Genomic DNA, 26,267 nt, shown 5'->3' on the forward strand with positions numbered 1-26,267 from the left:
CACTTGGGAAGAGAGTATTACGCTAATTGTTTGAACACTGTCTATGCACACTGCTTGGTCATTCAATAGATAGTTGTTAACTTCTCCTTTTGCTGTCAGTCTCTGAAGTTATAAGCTGGTTAAACTATACCAGTGCGTAGAGCCAACTAGATGCTCACACAGTTTGGTCACAGTCCTGGTTTAGGATCTTAGATCTAGCTTTCTTTAATGAACAGAGAGGCTTAAACTTGGCTTTGCGCCCTGAATACTCCTTTAGAGAAATCATCCACTATGCTTTCATTACAATTCAACTTTTTCATTTGTAAATAACAAAAAAGAGTTATTTTACAATTGAGAAATTTCCTCTAAAATGGGAATTTCCAATGAAACTCATTAAATTGCTGAATGGCAGTGAGTGAATAACTGATGAGGTCATACTTTCTTGTTATGAGCTACTACAAACACTGTGAAGTGGCAACAGATTAGAGTATAAAAATTAGAGAAGGGTCTGGTTCCTTTTTACAGGTTTTTTGCTTGTTAAAAAAACAAACTCCCAAACCACTAAACATCAGACCAAAAAAAAAAGGCATACTTTGATAATCTAGGCTACTTTTTCATTAATTAAAACTTGCATTTAGGGGATGACTTTTCTTTTTTCCCAGAAGGAAACTTCTAGCTTGGGACAGCTTCAGCAATTCAACCACATTTTCCAGCATATAAAGCAAATAAGAGGCAATCATTTTTCGGTCGTAAAGATAAGCCAAGGAATGGAAATAGTTTTGCAGGTCACGTCACCTGACAGAAACTTTGGACTGATCCTTTCCTGGTTCAAGAGTTCAGCCATAAGACCTACTTTCCCTATCAGCTGGGCTGAAGATGATAAGATTTTGAAGCAAGCAAAGTTTCTTTATGAGCTCTTATTAGTTGTCTTGTGACAAAAAGGTTGAGGGGAATTGTCCGCATCGAGTTACTTCTGCTTGGTATGTTCTTCTGAATAAATCACTGTCTCCCGTGATTGGACACAGTAAATGGAGTTTGATTAAACACTTTGCATTAGATTTCTAGTGCCTAGTACAGAGCCTTTATCCTTTATCCCTGTGAGTACTTATTGAAGAAATAATTGTGAACTTAGCCTTAGATTGGTAACTGGCTAGGGATAAACATGATTTAAGAGAAAAATAAAATAGTTAATAACAAGTATTGTACTGTATGCTCATCAAGTGCATTAGATGCAGATGATAGAGATGAGAGTGAGGTTGCGATAGAAATTTCTCTGAGGGGCGCCTAGGTGACTCAGTCGGTTAAGTCAGTGTTGGACTCTTGATTTTGGCTCACGTCGTGATCTCACAGTTTGGGAGTTCGAGCCCCGCGTCAGGCTTTGCGCTGATAGCTGCAGAGCCTGCTTGGGATTCTCTCTCCCTCTCTCTCTGCCCTGCCCCCCCCCAATAAATAAACATTAAAAAAAGGAAATTTCTCTGAAATTGCCTATGAAATATTTTCTGCTATGAGAATTAGCTGAGTGTGGCTTCTTCCCAGGAACTTGTCTCCAGTAGAGTTCATTCAGAGGTGCTACTCAAAAAGTAAAGTGGTGGGGCGCCTGGGTGTCTCAGTCGGTTAAGCGTCCGACTTCAGCTCAGGTCACGATCTTGCGGTCCGTGAGTTTGAGCCCCGCGTCGGGCTCTGGGCTGATGGCTCAGAGCCTGGAGCCTGCTTCGGATTCTGTGTCTCCCTCTCTCTCTGCCCCTCCCCCATTCATGCTCTGTCTCTCTCTGTCTCAAAAATAAATAAAAAAAAAAAAAAGTAAAGTGGTGAGCGTATATCCTCTGCAAGCTTCAGTGGATTCCAGCTCTTATGCTCCTTTGAAAGGGATGGGGTGCTGGACCGTCCATACCTGATCTCGCTCACTTTTCCTTCTAGTCTCTTCTTCTGTTCTTTTTGGTCTGTGAACACCGATAGCAGGACATTTTCTGCAGCTTCCATCCCAACTTCTGTTCTAGTCCTGACTCTACCACAAAGTCACTGTTGACCTTGAAGAATCCAAATAACCTCCCTCAGCTTTTCCTTCTTCAGTCGTAAAATAAGCGGCTAGATAAAATGACGGTCAGGGTACGTGACTAATTCCACAATTCTCTTATTTTGCGAAGAGACCCCGGTTAGAATAGATTGAAGCTGACACTTGATCCATTGTTTCTTATTTTCTCTACTAAGATGCAGATATTATTTTTTCTTTCAGTGTTGGGCTAATTATGTGATATCAGGTAACTAAACACTTTATATTCATTACTTTGGATATCCACAGAGTGTCTGATATTAACCAAGTACGTTCTTGTCTGTGGCTGTGAATCTGAGAATCTCTTCTGGTACTATCACTTAGATGAGTAAAAGTTGAAAACCATCAAGTTTCAATCTCTGATGGGGCTGTGGTTCTAACAGATTTTTCAGGCATCTTGGAACACAGCGGTGTGTACACAGATGAAGACATACTTTTTGGTATTTTCTTCTAAGTGGTACAAATATCTGCATCTCATTATGGCTCTTATCATTTATTGAGAGCTTACTCTATGCTAGACACTATTGCTAAACATCTGTAGTCTTATTTAATTATATAAAATAATAGTAGCTATTGTAATAATTATTTTTGTTTTAAAATTATCATATGTAGGGGCACCTGGGTGGCTCAGTTTGTTGTGTCTGACTCTTGATCTCAGCTCAGGTCTTGATCTCAGGGTCCTGAGTTCAATCCCCATGTTGGGCCCCATGCTGGGCATGAAGCCTACTTTAAAAATTTAAATATATGTATAAAATTGTATGTAAGTGAATTAAATATATATGCATAGAATTAGAAAACAAACATCCTATATACATGTCTCAGTTTAAGAAATACAGCTTTTTCAGTCCTTAGATGTCCCTGTGTGTCCTCTCCAGTCACATCCCCCTCTTACCTCTAGACGTAACCACTATCCTAAATTTTGCATAAACCATTACCTGCTTTTCGTTAGTTTTGCCATTTGTGTTTGTATTCCTATGTAATATACATGGTTTAGTTGTACTTGTTTTTGAACTTGATGTAACTGGAATCTTATAGTGTGAATTCTTCTAGAACTTACTAGTTTCTCAATATTTTATTTTGAGACTTATCATTATTGACATGTGTAGCTGTGGTTTTATTCATGGTTATTGCTGAATAATATTCCATTGGATGATCTTGCTACAATTTATTCTACCATTGGTAGATGTCTGAGTTGTTATCATTTTATTTATTTTTGCTGTTATGAGTAATGTGGCCTTGGATATTTTTATATACAACAAGTGTTTTTCAGAGAAAACGAAATAAAATTTCTCTGTTGTGTGAGTCACATCTCTGTTGGTGACAAGTGACTAAACCCATCTTGAACTAGTTTAGGTGAAATGAGAAACGTTGAACAATCAACCCCCCATGAGAGCTATCAGGATGCAGACGGACTTCCTCAAAAATTGAAATAAGAGGTCAAAATCTCCCTCAAGGATCCCCCTCAAGCTCTTGCTTCCCTCTCTGTGTTGCCTTTCTTCTCTTTCACCATAGATTGGTTTCTTCTAGATGGCAAGAAACAATGTTGTCAACATTTCCCTAGTTCTACATCAAAAAGATCTCCTACAGGCCTTTGGATCTAATGTAGCGTCAGATATGCAAATGAATAACTTCTGACCCTGAGTATTCTCACCTCCACCCCCACTGTCGTAGCCACTTCTATCATGACTTGGTTATTCTGGGAAAGTTCCCTTTTAAGTATTAAACTCCTCAAACTTCTTCTTTTATGATCACCCATTACCCTGCTTCTTGGTATTAGATCAAATGATCTTAAATGCATTAAAAGGCTTAATTCTCGCTATCCCTCAACTAGTTCCTGCCTGGATCACTTTGTTAATTCAGGTCGTCTGAGAGGCAGATGCTAAAATGAGATGAGACCTGAAGAGATCTGTTGAGGAAAACCTTGTGAGAGAAAATGGGAGGGAGCTGGAGGACGCTGGGAGAGCTGTCGACCCCCATGCAGGACTGATCCCTGTGAAGAAGAGAGGGAGAGAAGATGAGGAAGAAAGGCCTTAAGATTTCAATTCTGAGGAAGTTCTGGCAAGGCTAACTGGGAGTCGCATCAGAGGTCTTTCAGGAACGGGCCTGCCCTTAGTAGCCCTGCTGTGCTTAGTCATGGCTGGGAGCAGCCACAGAAAGCACGGCCTCAGAACAAATGTGGTGATGGATCTCAGAGGGCAGCAGCTGGGACCATTGGTCTATTATGCTTCCCACAGTGGCCACCATAATTACTACCCCAGCAATCTTTTTTGGTACATTCATGGGATAACGGTTTTCTTTTTCATGCCTTCAAATGCCAGGTCATTGAAAGGGCTGATTATTCAAATTCATGTGGCATCTCTGACTGAATATATTACATTTATTACATTTTATTTTTTTAAATTTTTTTAAATGTTTATTTACTTTTGAGAGAGAGACAGAGAAACAGAGCATGAGTGGGGGAAGGGGCAGAGAGAGAGGGAGACACAGAATCTGAAACAGGCTCCAGTCTCTGAGCTGTCAGCACAGAGCCCGATGCGGGACTCGAACTCACAGACCGTGAGATCATGACCTGAGCTGAAGTCGGACGCTCAACCGACTGAGCCACCAGGCGCCCCTATTACATTTTCTTTTTAAATGCTTTTACTAATTAACTCAATTCACCCTCACCATCCTGGTCGCTTCTTTTGTCTTGTTCCTATAAATATTATTATTGTAATTTGCGCCATGATGGCTTGGATCCTGAACCTCCAATCCTCAATGAGCAACCCATGGTAATTATCGATTTCCTAATTGCAGAAATGTATTAGACAAAGGAAATGTCATTGCTAAAACCAAGGTTTGGACCCCAAATGCTCTTATGATTTTTCTCAATGGATCAAATGGACAACTCATCTGAGTCATAAGGACTCCTTTTCCTTGGTGGGTTGAAATTGGACTGGAAGAAGATTTACATCATGTTGTTTATGACTTGTTCAGAGTGGTTCCTGCTTGTCCTTTATAAGTGGGAGGGAGAGTGGGGAAGGCATCCGTTGGAGTGACCATATACTATACAAATGGAGAGGGAGCATGAATAATACTGCCAGGACAACATAGTCATAACCAGGATGGTGCTGGGAAAATTGAGTTATATGCTCATTGTAGGTTCTCTCCTCTAGGGAGCAAGGAGAGTTTATACCTCCCACCTTGCCAAGCACATGGAAAGAAAGAGAGCAGTGAAATGATTTAAAAGAAATGTCTGAAAAAAGAGTGATGCAGAAAGATATAACTTTTAGCTTTTTTTTTCCTTTTCAAAACTTCATACCCCTTATGACTTAAGGCTCACTTAGATGTCTTTATTCCAGAGCTCTTCCTCCCTGGGGTGAAGATGGGGTGAGGGTAGCAAAGGGTGGGTAGGGGCTGTTCTCCCTTCAAGGCTCCACTAGAATTATTTCTAGATGATTACCAGCTTGGATCATATGTACTTGGGGATGCTTGGCGGTTTTCCAGGGTGAACAGGACACATCTTCTTGGAGGGCATATTTCTTCCAACAATTTGAGGGGAAAGTTCTTTTATGCTAAATCAAACCCAGATATGTGATTATTAGAATGCAAAGTGCATCTGGATTTTATTTTTTATTTTTATTTATTTTTAATTTTTTTTTAATGCTTATTTATTTTTGAGACAGAGAGAGACGGAGCATGAACGGGGGAGGGGCAGAGAGAGAGGGAGACACAGAATCCGAAACAGGCTCCAGGCTCTGAGCGGTCAGCACAGAGCCCCACGCGGGGCTCGAACTCACGGACCGCGAGATCGTGACCTGAGCTGAAGTCGGACGCTTAACCGACTGAGCCACCCAGGCGCTCCCATCTGGATTTTAAAAACATGTAAAGGGCACCTCAGTGGCTCAGTCGGTTAAGCATCTGACTCTTGATTTCGGCTCAGGTCATGATCTGACGGTTTGTGGATTAGAGCCCCAGGTCTTGGTCCCATGCTGTTAGTCTGGGACTCTCTCTCCCTCTCTCTCTGCCCCTCCCCCACGTGTGTGCTCTTGTGCTCTCTCTCTCTCTCAAAATAAATAAGTAAACATTTTTTTTTTATAATTTTTTTTTTCAACGTTTATTTATTTTTGGGACAGAGAGAGACAGAGCATGAACGGGGGAGGGGCAGAGAGAGAGGGAGACACAGAGTCGGAAACAGGCTCCAGGCTCTGAGCCATCAGCCCAGAGCCGGACGCGGGGCTCGAACTCACGGACCGTGAGATCGTGACCTGGCTGAAGTCGGAAGCTTAACCAACTGCGCCACCCAGGCGCCCCAAGTAAACATTTTTTAAAAATTAAAAAAAGTCCACAACATGTGAAAGATATATTTTCTTTGGGGGCCACTTTATACTCCTGTTCTGATCCCCCCTAAACTATTAGTTATATCTTGTTGGAAAAGTTTGAAAAGAACTACCCAAGAAATTAGGGTGTGTCATCAACATTCTCTTCCTCTCTTTCCAAAATGGGGATGAAATTGGACGTTACCAGCTTTTTAATGTTGTGAGAGCCATCTGATGATGTCATTGTAATTGATCATTTAGACTGGGTTACCCAATGTGTAATAAGACTCAAGGCAACCAGAGCTCCCTATGTTAAACGGAAGAGCTTTAAGGAGGTGTGGAGATGAGCCAGGATTTTTCCCTTTAACAGTCTTTATTGAGTGCCTCCTATGTATTGAGAGCTGTTCTGGAAACAGTAATAAAGCAGTGAACAACACAGATGAAGGCCTCCTTCTCCTGTATAACAGACCTGAAGCATCCCAAAAGTGCTTTACCTGCTGGGAAGAAAATAATGCAGGAAAGTGGTTACAACCTGCTTGGTGTGGGAGACATTGATGACTTCTGTGAGGAAGTGACATTTGACCTTAGACCTAAAAGGGAGAGGAAGCAGTCGGAGGAAGATGAGGGAAGTAGCAATGGCAAGTGCAAAGCACCTGAAACAAACTGGCCCTTTTGAGGAACAGAGAGAAAGCCAGTGTGGGGATGAGGGGGAAATCGGTTGGAGAGAAGATCAGGGAATAGGCCATATGGGGTTCTATAAGTCATGAAAAGGAGTTTGGCTACTATTCTAACTATAGTGAGAAGTTACCAGAGGGTCTTAAGCTGGGAAATGTCAGCATTGTCCAGACTTAACCAAATAGTAAAACCATCTCTTCCTGGATAACTTGTCTAAAAAAGATATTACAGCTATGGATATGCGTGGAGATCAACCAAACATGGAAGAAGGGCCTCAGTGACAACTGACCTCACTTAAACATGAGAGGAGGACAAAATGGTAGCCAGGAGTGTTAAAAGGATTTAGGGATTATGGCTTTTAATAATGAATCAAAGTTTTAATTTTGTTAAGAAGAAAAATGTTTTTTCTGTTATGTATTCCAGAAGGAATTCCCATTCAAAATAACTGAAAAAAGTCTTGGTTGTGTACAACAATAAGCCTTTTAAGACACATGGAAAATTCATCTATTTAGAGCTTGATTTTTAAAGACTCAGACTTTATTGTATATAATATGCAATGAGGTTTTATTTATAATTTAACCTACTTGAGTTAAAAAAACACAAGAAGCTTAGGGAATATGAATAACAATTAAAATGGACATTTAAGTGGCTTTAATGTCATGTATTAGCACAGTGTTTTTTTGATATGACCGCCGCTCCACCCCTAACATTGAAATGACAGGGGGTGGGGGTTGGGGGGGACCTCAACCTAGAATGAAAACAGTACAATCATTTTTCCAAGGAAAGAGAAGTGAAATAGGAAAAACAAAAACAAAAATCACCAACTCATTTGGAAGGTCATGAAAGGCAAAGAAGAGTGTGCACATCTCAGACCGATTTGCCTCAGCATGTGAATCATTTAACAGGAAAAAACACTGGACTGACTCAGCTTGAGCAGGCTCTTGTTGTCCCTGCTGAGGTCCTCGCTTGGTGTGGCCCCTGCCACTCTCCTCAGACCTTGTTTCCCTCCTCTCTTCTCACTGTAGGGAAACAGGAAGTCATGTTGATTAATAAGACTGCCTGGGATCACACCCAAGGCAATGTCGAATCTTTACCTCTTCTGGGCTTGGGAAGAGGTGCAAAGATCAAGGGGAAGCTTTTGGATAGAGTGAGAGGCAAGGCCAGAACTCTGAAGAATCAACTCACAACTAACATTGACATAGATCCCTAGAGTGACCGATATCTGCCAGAATGAAATCTCATCAGTGTCTCCCGACCCTCTGGGTGAGGTTTTATCCCTTATAACAGTGAGACAACTGGGGCCTCAACAGGAAAAGAAGCTTGCCCAAGATTATAGGGTGAGTGGTACTCAGATCTGGACCTTCCAACCCCTAGGGCTGTGCCATCTTCCATTTGTCATGCTTCCTTGACGGATATGGGTATAACATAGGGAGCATTGCCCCAGGTGGGGTCTCCTAGCTTCCTTGTTACAAGCCATTGTCCCCCTTTGCCTTTCAGTTGTATTTTGTGGCCACATACAATTAGCTCTTATAATGGGATCATCCCACTCCAGTGTACTTCACTCCTTCTCAGGGAGAAAGTACTAAAGATTATTGCCATGAGGGGCATAATAAGCTAAATGGGTGTTACCCAGTCTGAAAAATCTTAGCGATGTCAATAAGCCACTTGAGACAACAAGGCACCTGATATTCTGTCCTCATTCCTTATCAGTCCTTGGCTTTGGGAAGAGGAACTTTCTGGAAGGAGAAGGACCTTTGTGGAGTTAAAAAGAGGAAGAAGAGTTATGAATTCAAGCCTCTGAAACAAATCAGTGACAAGTTGTTCTGTGGGCTGACAGTTTTCTCTTTACCTTTCCTTTCTAACAGCTATTCATCTCATTGTCAGATACTTTGACTAAAAGTCATGGTAAGAATCAAATGTAATCCCTTAAGTACACTCACCATAAGTTAGCTCCAGCCATACCAAAAATTCTCAGAGTAATTCCATCTCAAATGCTGTGTGTGATCAATCTAATAGGTATGTGAAGTGACCCTACAGAGGAAATTCATTTGATCACCGTGGCTTTGGTTTTCTTAGCATATGCAGATCGCGTTCATTTTCATCACACTAACTGCTTGGTACAGGATTGTTTAAATGGATTGGGAAATCTCATGAAAACTATTAAACTAAATGGTTCTGCTTATGGGCATGCACTTGAGTATCTTACAATTTTCCAGAAGCAATCAGAAACTTGCTTTGAAAAAGCATGGGCATTGGAGGCTGGCTGCTGGCCTGTGGATCCTCATGCTACCGTTGTTTTGTTCTATGACAATAAGAACACTACAAAACATTTCTGTGCCTCGGTTTCCTCATTAAATATGGTTATAACAACTGTGCCTACCTCACAAGATTACATGTGAGGCCCAAACAGAGTAATATATAGTGTACCCTGCCTGGCATCAGGTAACTGTTCTCTTAAAATGGCCATGAAGATAATGTAGATGTAGCTTTAAAAAAAATTTTTTTTATTTAGGGTTTATCTATTCATTTAGAGAGAGGGAGACAGCGGGGAAGGGGCAGAGAACGAGGAAAAGAGAATCACAAGCAGGTTCCACACATCAGGCGGGGAGCCTGATTCGGGGCTTGAATGAACTCACAGACCTTGAGATCACTACCTGAGCTGAAATCAAGAGTTGGACACTTCACCAACTGAGCCACCCAGGAGCCCCTGATGTAGATGTAGCTTAACATATAATTATAATTTCACTTATTTAAGGCCAAACGTTCTAGTTCGGTGGAGTTTGCCAAACACAGTGATATCTTTGGGATCTCAAGACCATGGCTTCGTTGCTCCCTCACTTTCATGCTACTTCCTTTGAATGGACTAGCAAGTCTGTTGACCAACTGGAGACTTTTCAGCAACAGTTCTGCTGACTTCACTTTCACGTGCCCTCAGGGCTAGCAGCCATCAAGCCAGGGAGCAATAAAATGTGTTGGTGGGAAATAAATGAGGAAGAACAAGAACAAAAAAAAAGTGGCCTGAGCTCATTCAATGACAATATTTATTATATGGAACAATGATCATGGTTTAGACGTGTTTGTTCTCTGTTACACTGTAAATATGGAAGAAATGTTATTGCTCAATAGCTGTCTGGATCGCTTACGGGGTGGACTTGTGAGGTAGAGCTGTCTCAGGGTGCCTTCAAAATACAGTGACATTTTTGCATTGAGGCTTTCGTGATGAGTGCTGGATTGGGTCAGTCGCGAGTGGAAAATATTGCCACCTATAGGCCAGTTGTTATGATAAAATACCTCATCATGTTCTTGGCACCATTTATCGAACAAAACCTTTCAGTGGGCTTAAGGTTGAGCAGAGAAGTTAAAATGGCAACCAGTATCCCAATCCTAGTAGATTGCAAATCTCAGGGAGACAGTGTGGAACTTTAGCATGAGCTCAAGCTTTGAGCTCAGTCAGACTTCCAACCTGATTTCAACTTAGTAACTGTCTGACTTTGGCACTCGTATTGAGCCTCTATGAGGAAATCATCTCAGAAATACGGGTAGTAAAACCTTCCACGCGGGTTGTTGCGAGGGCTTAATGGGATTGACATTATAATGATCTATATTGTAGATACTCAATAAATATCCTTGCCTTGTTTTATTCGTTGCCTGCCTCTTTCCAGTTTCTTACATGCCATTTGGTAGTCCAGATTTTCAAGGTGAATTATTTTGCAGATAGCAAGCCAGATACTGGAGAAGGCATAAGCTATTTGAGGACTTTGGATCTTTCTGCTAAATGGAGGCCAGGGCCCAGAGTCAGTATTTAGACTTTCCAGTACATTGGTCAGCTGTTTCAGCAAGTCAGGTATACTGAAAGCATGGGCTACTGATGAGTGTTTCCTGGCGAGCTGCTGCATACGGACGTGCTTTGCAAAATGTCAAGGGCTCTAGGATTGTACAGTTGTCACTATCACAGTTGGAAGCATTTAATCCTTTTTCCTTCTCGTTTTACAGGTTAGGGAGTTGAGACCTGGAAAGATGAAAAGTGATTTTCCCGAGCGCCTAGATCATTGTCCTCTTCAGCATCACAGTAGCAAACATTTGCTTGCCTAGTGCCGACTACTGATCTAGGCACTTCCCACGTATTACTGGTAATCGCGAAATCTTCAGAACAACCTCATGAGGCGGTTTCTATTATCCCCATTTTACAGATGAAGAAACAGAAGTAAAGAGAGGACACAGAGCTATTAAGTGATAGGGATTTGAACCTTAGCAGTTGGACTCCAGAGTAGTCATTTTGACAACTATGTATACATATGCACATTAAAGAAAATAAAACTGGGCCCAGATGATGACTACAATTCTCTTTATGTTTGATCCTTCCTTTTTCCACTTCATAAAGCATTTTGATTAGTTTATTAGCTTTTGAGACTGTTCTAAAGGTTGCAACAATGCACAGAAAATGTATTGGTTACATAAAAAAAAAAAAAAAAAAGGAAATAACTGCCAAAGTCAACCAAAAGAATCTAGGTCTCAAAGGTAGCTTTGAGACAGTCTCCTATGAGGTTGATGATGGCAGAGGTGAAAAGTGGGTAGTGGTTTGTTCCAAAAGAAATACAAGACATATCTTTCATAGCCTAGATGAGGAGACCTATGAAAACAGAATAAAGTTCAGTAGAAGCTGGGGGAGAGAGAGGAGTTTACACTGACAGGGTAAGAGTTTCAGGTGAGAGATGGAACTGAAGGAGGCCTCAGGGGTGTGAGAAGCTAGAGTTGGCACATGCTATGGTGAGGACGACCAAGGACCCACAAATAACGTCAGAGGAGAAATGGACAAAGAAAAACAAAAACACCAAGGCTACTCAGATCGGAGAAGAAAAGAGCTGGAGAGATATGAAAGCTCACTTTCAATATTTTAGGGTTGTCATATGGCAAAGGGATTAGATTTATATGTGTTGTTCTAGAAGACTGCAGGAGGGCAAATGTATGCAGGTAGAGGGAGGAAGATCTAAAACCAAAATGGGGAGGACCTCTCAATATCAGATACAATGCCAGCATTTCAGCAGCCACAGCAGAAGGGATTACTTTCACAATTATGTGGCTCTTGGTCACTGCAAAGACATGTATAAGCAGAGGCTGCATTACTGGTAATCTTGTAAAGGGAAGCAAAGCACACAGCACAACAATAAATATTATACTATGTTCCCACGTCATAAAACTTATGTATGTAACATATGCAGACGAAAATACACCAAACTCATAAACACTTGCCTTATATAGTCATTTTTTTTTTCAGTTTTTAAGGAATATATATTAAATAATTTAGGACAGCCTATAATAGTTTCTTTTTTATTTGGAAAGACTTAGGAAGTTTAATGACATTTTCTGAGGCCACAACTAAAAGCCAAGAATTGAATCCGTCTCAAGCCCAGTCTTTATTTCTGGAAACCAGAATCCCACTTTTTAGAGAATTAAGAAGAGAATGAGTAAACATAACGTGGAGGTTGTGGGCACAGAATACGAAATTGTAGATTAGGAGCTTTTCAAGTAGCAAGCAGCAGATTTGAGGAGTGAGACTCGCAAGTGACAAAGGGCACCGTTGAGTCCGTTGGAGCTGGATGGTGACAAAGCAGGGTTATTGGAGACAGATGCCACACCTTGGCAAGTGGCAGATGTGGTATCGAGATAAAGTTGCTGCCTCTCTCTTTAAAAGCCCTTTGTAATTGACAAAAATGCCCCCAAACCAATATTAAGCTTTTTTCTATGGTTGAAGCTGTTTTGATTTTTTAGTGACTTCTTATCCTTTTACAGGATTGGTTCCTTTGCAATGAAATTTCCTCTTTTATTTTCCTGTGTAAGCTAGAAGTCATGTTTGGGAATAGATCCTGTGGTCCTGGCTACTTGAGAGTGGAATGGAGTCTAGCCATGTTTAGGGCCAGAAGTGGTCTTAGCTGAGTTAGAACCTGATAACATTATTTGTACAAGTGTAGTCTGCCTCCAAGATAGAGGGAGGTGTTTTATGACCACAGGCTTTATGAATTGTAGCTATAAAATAATCAATCTTTTAAAGCAAACATAGCATAATGTGTATATCCAAATGTGAATTGTCCTTCAGAGCTGTGACCCTTGGAAACTTTTCATACCTACTGGTATAAAACATATTTAAACCTACCAGTGGAAACATCTTTCAGAGCCAATTTATTACACACACACACACACACACACACACACACACACACACACACACACACATTATTTTACAGTATATTTTGGGGGCACCTGTGTGGCTCGGTTGAACACACGACTCTTGATTTCAGTTCAGGTCATGATCTCACGGTTCGTGGGGCTCTGTGTTGAGTGTGGAGCCTGCCTGGGATTCTCTCTCCCCCTCTCTCTGCCCCCTCCCCCACTTGCACTCTCTCAAAATAAATAAACATTAAAAAAATAGAGTACATTTTATTTTTCACAGAAAATATTTTATCTCGCTTGATAACCAATTTTATTTCCCAGAGGGACTGGCTATGAACACCTCTTGGCTATTGGAAAAATCAAATCCGTCATTAAAAGACAGAGCGTTTACCATGGAAGAGATAGAAACGTAACAGGGTTATGCTGACTTTGAAGACCCTACACAGAACTGCAAAGTATTTGAAATACATTGAATGCAATACATTGACTGAATGATTTGCTCATTATTTGCCAGTTCCTGGAGAGAGGTTGGAGCTATGGCTGCTGGCATAAGTTGAGAGATACCACGAAAGAGACGAGGATCCCAAGAGAGTGTTGCAAGTTCTGACAGGTAGCAGCTTCACCTATGCGGAGACAGGCTGGGTGAGTCAGGAAGGACCCCCTCAGGATGTGGATCATCGCTGGTACTCTCATTGTTCTTTTTCCGTATTCTTCACTATTCTTATTATCATTTTACTTAGGTTAAATGTAATTTTGTAAGGCTAACTCGAACCACCATGTAATTCTTAAAGGGGATTTTGATAAGGTTTCCAAATAGTGTTGCACAGGTTTCTCATGTTCCCTGCCCTCATTACTTTACAATCTGATTTGAAGTCATTGCCCATCCTGGAGTTTCAGCAGACCAACTGGGCTCCAGGTACAGAGAAAAGGGCAATCTTTAGGTAGCAAAGGGCTTCCCTGTCTAGTTTCTGGCTCAGAGAAGCACAAATATCCACTTTTCATGTGTATCAGATCCAGAATCATCTGTAAGAGCTGGGCTGACTTCAGGAGCAGATGATTTTTCCCTTTCATCTCTAACAAATAATGGTGCTTAGAGCAATGCGTGTTTACCGGTAACAAATTCCACCAATGGGTGTGGTTGAAAAGTTGAGTGCTGTGGACCGAGTGGCTTCAGCTATTGTCTACAGCATTTCCTCCCTTGTCTGGGAGGTTCTGGCTCCTCCGGCAAGGGCAGTTGCAGGCCCAGATAAATGTCTGGGTTTTCTTACTCAAGGATGAGGAGGTGAGGGCGGCGGGGCAGTGGGGGTGGCGGTGGAGCAGGCTTTCTGGCAGGGATTCCACTAGGGGGTAAGTCTATCTTTAAAACAAAGTAAACTGGGGCCACCCGTCTCAGCAGCTAAATGATTTCCTGGTTGATAGGAGGTGAGGACAAGATGAATGGCTTTGGGAAAAGAAACTGTGAGGAGAGAAAGGAAGAAGAAAAATGAAGGAAGCATTGAGGAAGACTTACGAGCCAGAAGAAACGTAAAGGTAGACGATTTGCTTTTCCAGTTTGGAGCGGAGACAGGAAGATAACCCCTTGGTCCTCAAATAGTAAAAGCCCTGGGGTCTGTTCTTCCCCGGGAGTCCCCGGCGATGATACTGAACCCCTAGGAAAAGACAGCCAGCTTGCCTGAGGTTTCCAAATCCTGTCTTGTGGTGAGAGGCTGAAGACTGTCAGGGCCAGAATCAATACCTGTCATGTACACATCAGAGGTGGTGCCCTCAGATAGGATTAGGCTGTCTGGCCATCGTTTGTCATGGGTGTTTCTCTGCAAATGTTGTATGGTTATCAGTCCAGTTCACCTGATTTTTTTTTTTTTTTTTTAAAACAAAACTGCAGGCCATCTTTGAGAAGACCTCAGCCTAAATGGTGGAAATGCATAGATTCATTTGTGCTTGAATTCACACGTAGCAAAAACAGCACACACCAGCAGCGGCTTGTCCTCTGTCCCCATCCATTAGGATTATGATAAATGAGGTCGGAGGAAGGCTGGGTCTGGGTGGTTCCATTTGTGTGTTGGTTTCTTCCTGTCCTCTGGGTTTCGGGTCACCTGCTGCTCTGTGTCAGTAGCAGAGTACTGGGTCACATCCAGCACTGTCAAGGTTTTATGGGTCACTCTCTTGAATGAAAGCTTGATTTTCCACGGAAGAGAATGCTGTCTCTGGCAATTGTTCAAAATGTAGCATCTCAAATGTAGACCCTTCAACTGTGTTTACATGCCTTGTGCAGGCTCTTTCTTTTCTTAGCTTTCAATTCTTCAGATATGGAATATGCTGGAGATGTGACTCCTTTGTTGTTCAAGGGTGATTTGCATATCGTCTTGACTGATGTGCGTGCACAACTTGCCTGTGAGGGGGGCTGTGGTGGCAAGGGCTGTAGAGACATCTGTGACTTTTGATGGAAGGAAGTATTTTCTTTTTTTTTTTTTTCTTTTATTTATTTATTTATTTATTTATTTATTTTTTCAACGTTTATTTATTTTTGGGACAGAGAGAGACAGAGCATGAACGGGCGAGGGGCAGAGAGAGAGGGAGACACAGAATCGGAAACAGGCTCCAGGCTCTGAGCCATCAGCCCAGAGCCCGACGCGGGGCTCGAACTCACGGACCGCGAGATCGTGACCTGGCTGAAGTCGGACGCTTAACCGACTGTGCCACCCAGGCGCCCCTGGAAGGAAGTATTTTCTTACTGAGAGTCACCCACTCCTTAACTCCCTCTAGTCTATCTGTGAGTTCCATGTTGCCTTCATGACTGCTCAGCTCAGCTGAATACTGTCCTCTTGCTATTTAATTAAGATTTTGCTGTTTTTTGAAACCCTATAAATGTGTAATCTCTGTGTCTCTGTCTCTCTCTCACACATACACATGTAACAGTGAATGACTCATAAATATGAAAAGTAAAATTTTGAATTTTAATTCTGGAAAATCAACCTGATTGATAAAGTACTGATATAATATTTCCAAAGTGGAAATTCATGAAGAAAATAGATTCTTAGGCACTTAGTAATACCAGGAACATTTTACCAGCATTGTCTCATTTAACTTCTAACAACTTTTAAAGACAGGGTATGTGCTTTATTGTAGCAATCAAGCAACTATAACTTGCCAAGGCCACGGTAAGCACGGGGCCAGGCCAGGGGCCTGCTGATGTCCCACACTGTTAATTATTCTCTATGCTGAGCTTTAGCTACTTTGCAGCTATTTATTGCATTAAATTCATAATCCCACTTTCATCATAGTAAAAACAGTAATAATCACACAACAGAACTATTTGCAGTGGCCTCTGGCCAAGGCCATTTGATCCAGAGTCAAAACCTCATATTTGTATAGTGCTTTTACTTTGTCAAAATCTAATAAGGGTGGTTTTCATACCTGAGGACAATCAAACTGATGTCTATTTAGTATAGTAACATATCGAATTATTAATGGCATATATATATTTGACTGTTTCTATGCTTATCATTCTCTCTGTTTTAGAAAGTTGGGGGCTCAAAAATGCTTTAGAAAAATTTCTTCTCCAAGGACAGGAGATGGCTGGGTGTCCCTTTTAAAGGCAACGCTTCTCGGTCCGTGAGTTCGAGCCCCGCGTCGGGCTCTGGGCTGGTGGCTCGGAGCCTGGAGCCTGTTTCCGATTCTGTGTCTCCCTCTCTCTCTGCCCCTCCCCCGTTCATGCTCTGTCTCTCTCTGTCCCAAAAATAAATAAAAAACGTTGAAAAAAAAAATTTAAAAAAAAATTAAAAAAAAAATAAAGGCAACGCTTCTTAGTGAGAGAGTGGAGATGAGACTTCATGTCCCTAACTGAGAGTTTATTGTCCTTTCTAATAACACCACACAATCTGGTGTCTATCTAAAGGCGTGGGTTCCTTGTCTATTAATAGCTCTACTATTAATAATGTGCAGTGACTGGATATGCCAAGATTTTGCTGGTGTTTTGGAGAACTGAAAAGGTTTCCGAGTTATATCTAGAAAGTCTTTGGAATTTTTTTTCAACATGCTATATGACTGGCAGCTGAAAATATGACAAGTAGGAAGGAAACGAAAATGCATCGACAATCTGTTATTTGCTAGACCTATCGGTAGGCACTTTTTCTATAATAACCTTGTGAAACTGATATTAACTCTACTTTGTAGGGGATGAAAGGTCAGAGAAATTAGCAATTGCTCCCAAGTTGTACCCTAAGAGTGTTTGAATCTAGTCTGTCCAATACCGAAGCTTTTACACTTTTATTTCCTTGCCGCCATGTAGTTTGAAAAAATCAAATACATAGCATTTCGTGCCTGGACCACCTCAGCAAGAAAACTGGGCACTCACTAAAGTAACATACACTAAAAATAAACACCCCTCTTCCTCCCACGAGCTTCCCAAGGTTGCAGAGAGGAACACTGGAGGTCTCCTAAGCATAGGAATGCTGCCTACAGTAATCTAACATCAGAGAATATCATTCAGATCACTTTTTTTTTTTCTTTTCTGAGTTTGTCTCTCGGATCCCATATATATTTTTGAAGTTTTTTGTGATGGAAATTTTCAAGCATACACCACAGTAGAGAGAACAGTATATTGAAGAACTGGGTACCTGGACCTGGCTTCAATAATTTCTGCCTTAGGGCACCTGGGTGGCTCAGTTGGTTAAGCATCTGACTCTTGATTTTGACTCAGGTCATGATCCCAGGGTCATGTGATGGAACCCTGAGTTGGGCTCTGTGCTGAACGTGGAGCTTACTTGAGATTCTCTCTCTTCCTCTCCATCTGCCCTTACCCCACTCTCTCTTTTTTTCTTTCTCTCTCTCAAAACAACAATAATAATAATTCATGCCCTAGTTTTATGCTCTCTATATACTCTATATATGTTGGCATAAATTATGGATGGTGTGTCTGCATTTGATGGTGAGTAGATAATGGACCATACATATGCTTTTTACCTTTTAGGCCCTAGTTCTTATCCCAGTACAGGATGGATATTTTTTTCCTCCAATACAAAGTCTTAATGGGTTATCAGTAACGACGTCTTAAAGAGCATAATGAGAGACACCTTAAACCAGCTATCAAAATAAGGTACAGTAGGAATATAAATATTTCACCTTGGAAACAAAGCAAGGTCAAGAGAAGAGCATGAGGACCCTGAAGATTAGGAGCATGAAAACAAAAGGCCATTTGGAGCCATTCTATTCCCATGGGTGCATGGGTGTTGCTTCCATTCAGGGTTGTTGGGAAGGGCACTGGTAGGGCCGGGCTATCAGGATGAGATCACTGGATTACCTGAGACACGACTGTCCCTTGCCACACGGAGCATTTGTCTTCAGTATTGAAGCTCATCTGCCTTTAGGGAAATGGAGACTCAAGGAAAGAAATGTGTTATACTGTCATTTTTCTTAAATCTTTCAATGTTTATTTATTTTTGAGAGAGATAGAGTGTAAGCAGGGAGGGGCAGAGACGGAGGGAGACACAGAATCCGAAGCAGGGTCCAGGCTCTGAGCTCTGAGCGCAGAGCCTTACGTGGGGCTGGAACCCACGAACCATGAGATCATGACCTGAGCCAAAGCTGGATGCTTAACTGACTGAGCCACCAGGTCCCCGATATACCGTCATTTTTCAATTATCCACATAAATGCTTGAGAACAGAGGCATGGATTATAGAAAATGAGGAAGGTATTGCCATACTTAGATTTGTCTGTGAGGTGTGTCTATCCTGGAAATTCCCTTTAAAAAGCATAGAAGGCCACTCGGTTATAGTCCGTCTCTGTTGGAGCTGCCTTCTTGTGCCACCAACCTTCAGCCACACACCTTCCCTGCTCCCCTCTCTGTCTCCTCCTCTGGTATTACCTTAATGGCAGGTTTTCAGAAAGCCCTGGTTCTTATACTATATACGCATTTAAAATATTGGCAAAATTGGAATTAGGCAGATGAGATTCTAAGAGTTCAGCTGGGATTTTCCAAAGCCATCCAGTTAACAGACTTGAAAGCATTTGTTACAAGTCTGCTCTCAGATAATTACTGAAGACCTTAGATATCATAGACCTCCTGGCCCATTTTCCTTGGCAACAGGGGTTCCGGCTCTATCAAAAACTTCCTTCCAGCTCTGGTTTTCACATGATAATAAGTCTGTTTCACGACTTTGTTCTGTCTGCTGGCCCCTCCCACCCTGGTACTGGGAAGGTTTTCTTCCTGACATTGTCCTCACAACAAATTGTCGGAAGAGAAGATAAGGTTTTCTTTAACAGCAATAACCTAGTACACTGCACAGGTGTCTGTATTTATGCATCCCATGCAGTGGGGGAAAAGCTTGTTCTAACCTGCCTGCGAATTCAGAATCCAACCCCAAACCAATTAGTCCTTCACTTCACTTGTGTAGACCCAGCATACTTTTCTTGGAGGACTCAATTTTATTAAAAAAGCATAGCACAGGACTTAGGGACACAGTGATTTCCCCATCTCAAATCACCTGGTACTGTTTTTATTTCACTGCTTCTGTTTCTTTCCTGCATAAGTACGTGTGATTTTCTGGATTTGTCCCAATTTTAGTTCAAACAGTGCAGTCACCAAATTTACAGGTGATACTAAGTAATATAAAATATTTTGAGTCCACACTGAAGAGAATTGCCTCTGTGTAGATGAAATAATAAATACAATAAGAATAATAAAAACCAGTATTTATTATGTGTTTACTCTTTACCAGCACTGTATTGAGTGATTTACTTGCATTACCTCTTCTATCTTCAAAATATCCTTACTAGGTAAATTCCATTATAATCCTCACTTTACAGAAAGGGAGCATCGAAGCTTAATGGGTTTAGTTGACGTACGTCACAACAGAAGAGCAGAGCTGGGGTTTGAGCACAGGGAGAATGGTTACCCTGAAACACAAGCTGTGGCACGTGGGCATGCGTGTGCGCGCGCGCGCGCGCGCGCACACACACACACACACACACACACACACACACACACCAGCTTTTGAACATGGACCCAAGGCAAGATAGCCTTGAGCAGAGGAGTTGTGCCTGAGAGTGAAACTGTAGGGATAAAAATAGGGAAAGGCGTGAACATGGTTGGTTGGGGTTGATCAGGATGGGCCCATGGGGCAAGATCACTTTGAAGGAAGTTAAGGAGGTGAGAAAATAGCGGTAGATATGAGAGGAGGGGTGGTCAGTGGATTAGGTAAATAAAGGTAATGGAGGAGATTTCAAGTCCAAACAAGAAGCTGGGGACAGATGGGGACAATGGAAACATCTCTAGGCTCCCTCACATACTTTAAGAGAAATGGTGGTCAGTTGTCTTGCTTTTTAATAGCAACATGCCGGGGCGCCTGGGTGGTGCAGTCGGTTAAGCGTCCGACTTCAGCCAGGTCACGATCTCGCGGTCCGTGAGTTCGAGCCCCGCGTCAGGCTCTGGGCTGATGGCTCAGAACCTGGAGCCTGTTTCCGATTCTGTGTCTCCCTCTCTCTGCCCCTCCCCCGTTCATGCTCTGTCTCTCTCTGTCCCAAAAATAAATAAACGTTGAAAAAAAAATTTTTTTAATAGCAACATGCTTATCATATAGACTAATGGGAGGCTTATACAGCATCCTGTTTCTGGAGGCTTCCATCTCTCTGATGGGTTAGAATTGGGTTCGTTCCTCTTTACCCACTGTTTTGATCCACGGCGTTTTCTTCCCATTGTACTTTTCTTCTAGACACCTGAGATTTATTGAAAGAAGTGAAGCCCATCTGTGCTTTTGAATTTGATGTCTAATATTAATTGCCACATCTTACGAATTATAAATTATTCTTTTTTCAAAGGCTTACTTGAAACGTATTAGAGATCTAATGTATATAAAGATAGGAACCTTGTATGCAGGTATCTTCTACAGTCAGTCCTATGAGATTTTATGATTTAACATGTGCTTGACATATTCAATGAAAGGGTTTACCTGCCATGGTTTTATTGGAGCAGATAACTTATCTTTTTTAAGGTACATTTTACTGTGGAGCCAGGATATTTGCTACTAAGGTAGAATGTCATACTTAAAACAATGTCTAAATAGGAAAGAATAATATTTGCACACAGGCAATGTGGTATATAATTGTATTTAGGGCTGAATTATATTCTGAAACACATTCTATAACATAAAACCTAGCACATTTAAAAATCATTTTTACCAAATTCTTAAATAATACTTGTTTATCTTTCAAATCTTGATCTGTTTCTCTGAAGACAAATTATTATTCTTTTAGTTGTTGAGCCTTCTGATCAAACAAATTCTTTTCCTGTTTCACTATAGTCATGTAAAATATTTTACTTCAAAGGAAAAATGCTATGAATTTATAGTGATTTCAGAATTTAAAAATCTGTTTCCTATTTTGTTGATTAAGACAGAGGAGCATTGATTGTGAATAAGGAATATGCTATGTTGAAAACAAAATTAAGGATCCTGATGTTTCTGTGCCAGATAGCACAAAAACTAAAAACACCACAGGAATTTTTCAACATTATTAACCTCTTGACAATGTGTGGGTCGTATAAAGGACAAATGAATGTTTTGAAGGGACCGAGAATGCCTATTTTAACCGACTGTCCAATCACTGTAGATAAATATTTGTGTTCCTGGAGATTATTAGATTTTTATCAAAGCAAATTGAATTGGAAACATGGCATGTATTAAGTCATTGGTGCTTATTGTCTAATTCTTTTTCCCATAGAAGTTTCTATGCACTGAAAGAGCACTAACTCATCGGTTAGACATACCATGTAATGATTCTTATCATATCCAGACAAAATAAAAGCCTTTTAAGAAGCTACTTCACAAGACAACTGCATAGCTTTCCTCACAGGAACTTGTTAAACAAATAATGATTATTAAAGCTTTTGGGTCAATCGCTTACACCAGTTTAACAAGAACAATTCCAAAACGTCTAGCCCATTCCACATTCCATGTGACTAACTATGGTATCCAGAGCTTGGAAAATATCCAGGCAACTCAAAGTAGCTTTTCTCAAATGCTTTCTGGACACTGGATTTTAAGGAAAGTGATATAATTAGGTTTACAGAGAAGAGTCTTCAAGGCATGCCCCTTATCAATCCTGTAAATGGTCTCAATTATACCCGAAAGTTGTCTAAAAGTACCCAAACGTGAAAACCTTGCAGCTTTAGTCCCTATCTATATTGGTGTTGGCAAACGCATAGATTGATGTGGACATTTATTTGTATTTAGTGACACAGATATACTAGCAGTTTTGCACAAGCCTCCAATAGAGGCCACCGTGAGTTGGAATGATTAGCTTCTAAAAATGTGTTCAGATTCACCATTCCTTTATGCTTATCATCATGGCATGTTTGGGGTAGAAACAAGAAAGAAGGTTTATAGTGGAAAGGTAGGCACAAGAGAGAAGGAGGACAGGAACTGAGTCAGACAAGAAGGACTTTGGCGGGTTTGGGGTCAAGGCGGATAGGAGCAGCAGTTACAATATCCGGCACGCAAAAGCTCGAGTGCAGGGACAGAGAGGGAGAAGACCAGCTGGTTCTTTAGGTCCCTGTCTCTTGTAAGCAGGGTCTGGAATCCAGAACTTTGGAACTGAGTCAAAAACTCAAGATAAGGGATTTACAATAAAGTGTCAGTAACTCAGCAAACAGAACCAGAGGCCTAGGACACCAGCACTAACAGGCCAGTAATGCAAGGGACCTACATTTCCTGTTTAGACCCCAAACTTGTAACGATTTTGGGAAGCTCAGCGTTTTATTCTGTTTGTTCAATTTATATTTACTAGACACCTATTATGTGCCAGGTGCTGTATGAGCAGCAGAGGCTATTCCTGAACTAGATAGACAGATGATCTCATTTTTTAAAGGAGACATACAATAAGCCGGTAAATAATGAAATGAACAAAGAAATCTAGAAGAAAATAAATGCCACAGTAAGTCTGAGAATGTGAGGAAGCTGTTTTAGGGAAGAGGGCTAGAGAGAGGGGTAGAGAAAACCTCTCCAAAGAAGTGATATTTGACCACCGAGAGTGAAGGTTGAGAATGCGTAGACATTTGAGGAGCTGGAGGGAGAACCTTGTGGAATGACCTGGAGGTGAAAAGGACAAAAGGAAGACGATTTTAAGAATAGGGAGCAAAGGAGAGGGTGGAGTGAAATGGGGGGATAGAGAAATTGACAAGAGCTGGATCATACAGCTGGAGGGGAAAAGCATTTGGCTAGGGTAAGGCATGGGCCAAGTAGTCGAATGACCGATTTGAAGTAATTCACTGTTTCTATAGTTGTAAACCAGAAAACAGGTCAGGAACGCCTGAAAACTCTGCCCATACATTGTGAAGAACTTCCTGAGGAAGTTTCCTAAATTGGACACCAAGTATGAAGCGGACCCCTGGTGCCGGATCTTGGTGTGCAAGTGAGTTTCTGAAGGGCCCGGGGTTAAAAATTAACTCCAGGGCAAAGCACTGCAGTCCAAAACACTGGTGGTAGTAGCCAGAGGGTTTTTTCTTTGGATGACGAAACTGATGGGGCAGGATGGTGAGTCACCCAGCGTGGGCTGGTGTGAAGCAGGGAAGCAGAGCATAATGTGGGTTAGCCTGGGAGGCACATGAATAAATAGTAAAATGGAAGAAACGCAGAAAGCATCATCGTTCGTGTGATTTCCTTCCCTCTACAGAGTCAGAGAAGTCATAGGTCCCCTGAGGAGGTCTTTCAATTGGTTAACAACATACTGTGCCCTTCCTGTGAATTTTTTAGTTAGTACAAAAATACGCTGATAATAATAGCTAAGAAAAGTAGTGGCAACATCTTGATTCTTCTTCCGGGTTAAATTGGGTCTCCCCTAAAGATCTGCCGAGGTCCTTATCCTCAGTACTTCAGAATGTGATCTTTTTTGGAAATAGGGTCATTGCAGATGTCATTAGTTAAATTAAGGTGAGGTCATATTGGAGTATGGTGGGCTCTTAATCCAACCTGACTGGTGTCCTTATTAGAAGAGGCAACTTGGACGCAGAGACGGTGCAGAGATGGCCTTGTGAAGACACAGACACACAAGGAGAATGCCATGTGAAGAAGGAGACAGAGGTTGGAATGATGTTTCTCTAAGCCAAGGAATGCCAAGAATTCCTGACCATCACGAAGCTAGGACAGAGGCATGGAGCAGATTTCTCTCAGCGCCCTTCGAAGGTACCAACCCTGCTGATCCCTTGATCTCAGACTTTTAGCTTTGAGGACTGTGGAAGAATAAATTTCTGCTGTTTTTAAACCACCCAGTATTTATTTGTACAGCAGCCCTGAGAAATGACTACAGTGCCTTCTCATTCTTCTGTTTTACTCTTTTCCACCATTGTCCCTTTTGCACTATTATCCATTAAGACCAAGTTACTTTTCCTACCACTTGTGCTCTTTCTGCCAAGAATATCCTCATTCCCTTCTTTGTCTGTTTTAAAATATTTAAAATAATTATTTTGAATAATTTTAAAATAATTTAAAATAACTCAAAAATTTTTAATGTTTGGGGGCACCTCGGTGGCTCAGTCTGTTGAGCAACGGACTCTTGGCTTCAGCTCAGGTCACGATCTCCTGGTTCATGGGTTCCAGTCCCACGTCGGGCTCTGCACTGACAGTTGCAGAGCCTGCTTGTGATTCTCTGTCTCCCTCTCTCTCTGCCCCTCCCCGACTATCTCTCTATCTCTTTCTGTCAAAAATAAACATTCAAAAATTTTTGATGTTTGGTTATAAAATATTTCAAGCATACACAGAAAATAATATAACAGATTCCGTTTTCTCAACATCTCGATTTATCAGATGACAACTTTTTTTCCATATTTGCTTCAAATCTTTCCTTTTTTACCCTAAAAGGGAAATATTACTGATAAAGTTAATGCCTCCTCTCTTCCTACACACTTCCACTTCCCTGTTCTCCACAATGGTTGTTCTTCCTTAATTGTAAAGTAGCTTGCAGAACATCATGAACATCACCCAGGCCAACTCAACAACTCTGTCTCCTGTTCCCACAGTATTTTATACACAACTTATGTTAAGTAATGATCATATTGTATTTTTGTTTTTTTGTTTTTTTTAAATTTTTTAAATGTTTTTATTTATCTTTTTTTTTTACTTTTTTTTTTGTTTGTTTATTTATTTTTGACAGAGACAGACTGCGAGTGGTTTAGGGCAGAGAGAGAAGGAGACACAGAAGCAGAAACAGGCTCCAGGCTCTGAGCTGTCAGCACAGAGCCCGACGTGGGGCTCCAACTCACAAGCTGTGAGATCATGACCTGAGCCGAAATCGGACGCTCAACCGACTGAGCCACCCAGGCACCCCTGTTTTTATTTATCTTTGAAGGAGAAAGAGACAGCATGAGTGGGAGAAGAGCAGAGAGAGAGGGAGACACAGAACTTGAAGCAGGCTCCAGGCTCTAAGCTGTCAGCAAAGAGCCTGATATGGGGCTTGAACTCACAAACTGTGAGATCATGACCTGAGCTGAAGACAGACGCTTAACTGACTGAGCCACCCAGGCGCCCCAATCATATTGTATTTTGATTGTAGTCTTTTTCTCTATAAGAAAAAGCAAATGGTCATTTTCTTTTTTTAATTTTTTTTTTAATGTTTATTTATTTTTGAGAGAGAGAGAGAGAGGGAGACATGGAATCTGAAGCAGGCTCCAGGCTCTGAGCCATTAGCACAGAGCCTGAGGCAGGGCTCAAACTCACAAAGGGTGAGATCATGACCTGAGCCCAAGTCAGAGGCTTAACCGACTGAGCCACCCAGGCGCCCTGTCAGTGGTCATTTTCAATCATTATCTGGTGCCTACACAATGTTTAGCTCTTGGTTAAACAATTTTAATTACATAATGTCTACATGAGAGCATCTGGCCCTCAGAAGAGCCCTGTGCTTATCAGGACTGGAATTGTCAGTCTTTTTTTTTTTTTTCCTGGAAATTGAAACTGAATTTTGCTTGTGTCATGCGCTAGGTGATGTGGCTTGTCCACAATTCTTCCTTCCCTCCTCATCCTTGCTGTGGTGTATCCTGTGTGGAGTATGTTCTCTGCCCCCTGGGGTTGGGCTTGACCATATGATTCGTTTTGGTCAGTGGAATGAACGT

At 41.5% G+C, this 26,267-nt stretch overlaps 1 long non-coding RNA gene across 1 annotated transcript in view; it reads left to right on the forward strand.

Annotated features, from left to right (window-relative positions):
* Positions 1–26,267, forward strand: part of LOC147574858 (uncharacterized) — a 153,139-nt gene that overhangs the window by 67,773 nt on the left and 59,099 nt on the right. The window contains exons 7-10 of the long non-coding RNA XR_015243576.1: positions 10,996–11,132; positions 13,685–13,812; positions 23,445–23,575; positions 24,153–24,345. This is a non-coding gene — a long non-coding RNA (uncharacterized LOC147574858). The remainder of the gene's footprint in view (positions 1–10,995; positions 11,133–13,684; positions 13,813–23,444; positions 23,576–24,152; positions 24,346–26,267) is intronic.

Source organism: Puma concolor, chromosome D4 (assembly GCF_028749965.1).
Source record: "Puma concolor isolate L17-30 chromosome D4, mPumCon1.1.hap2, whole genome shotgun sequence".
Classification (NCBI taxonomy): Eukaryota; Metazoa; Chordata; class Mammalia; order Carnivora; family Felidae; genus Puma; species Puma concolor.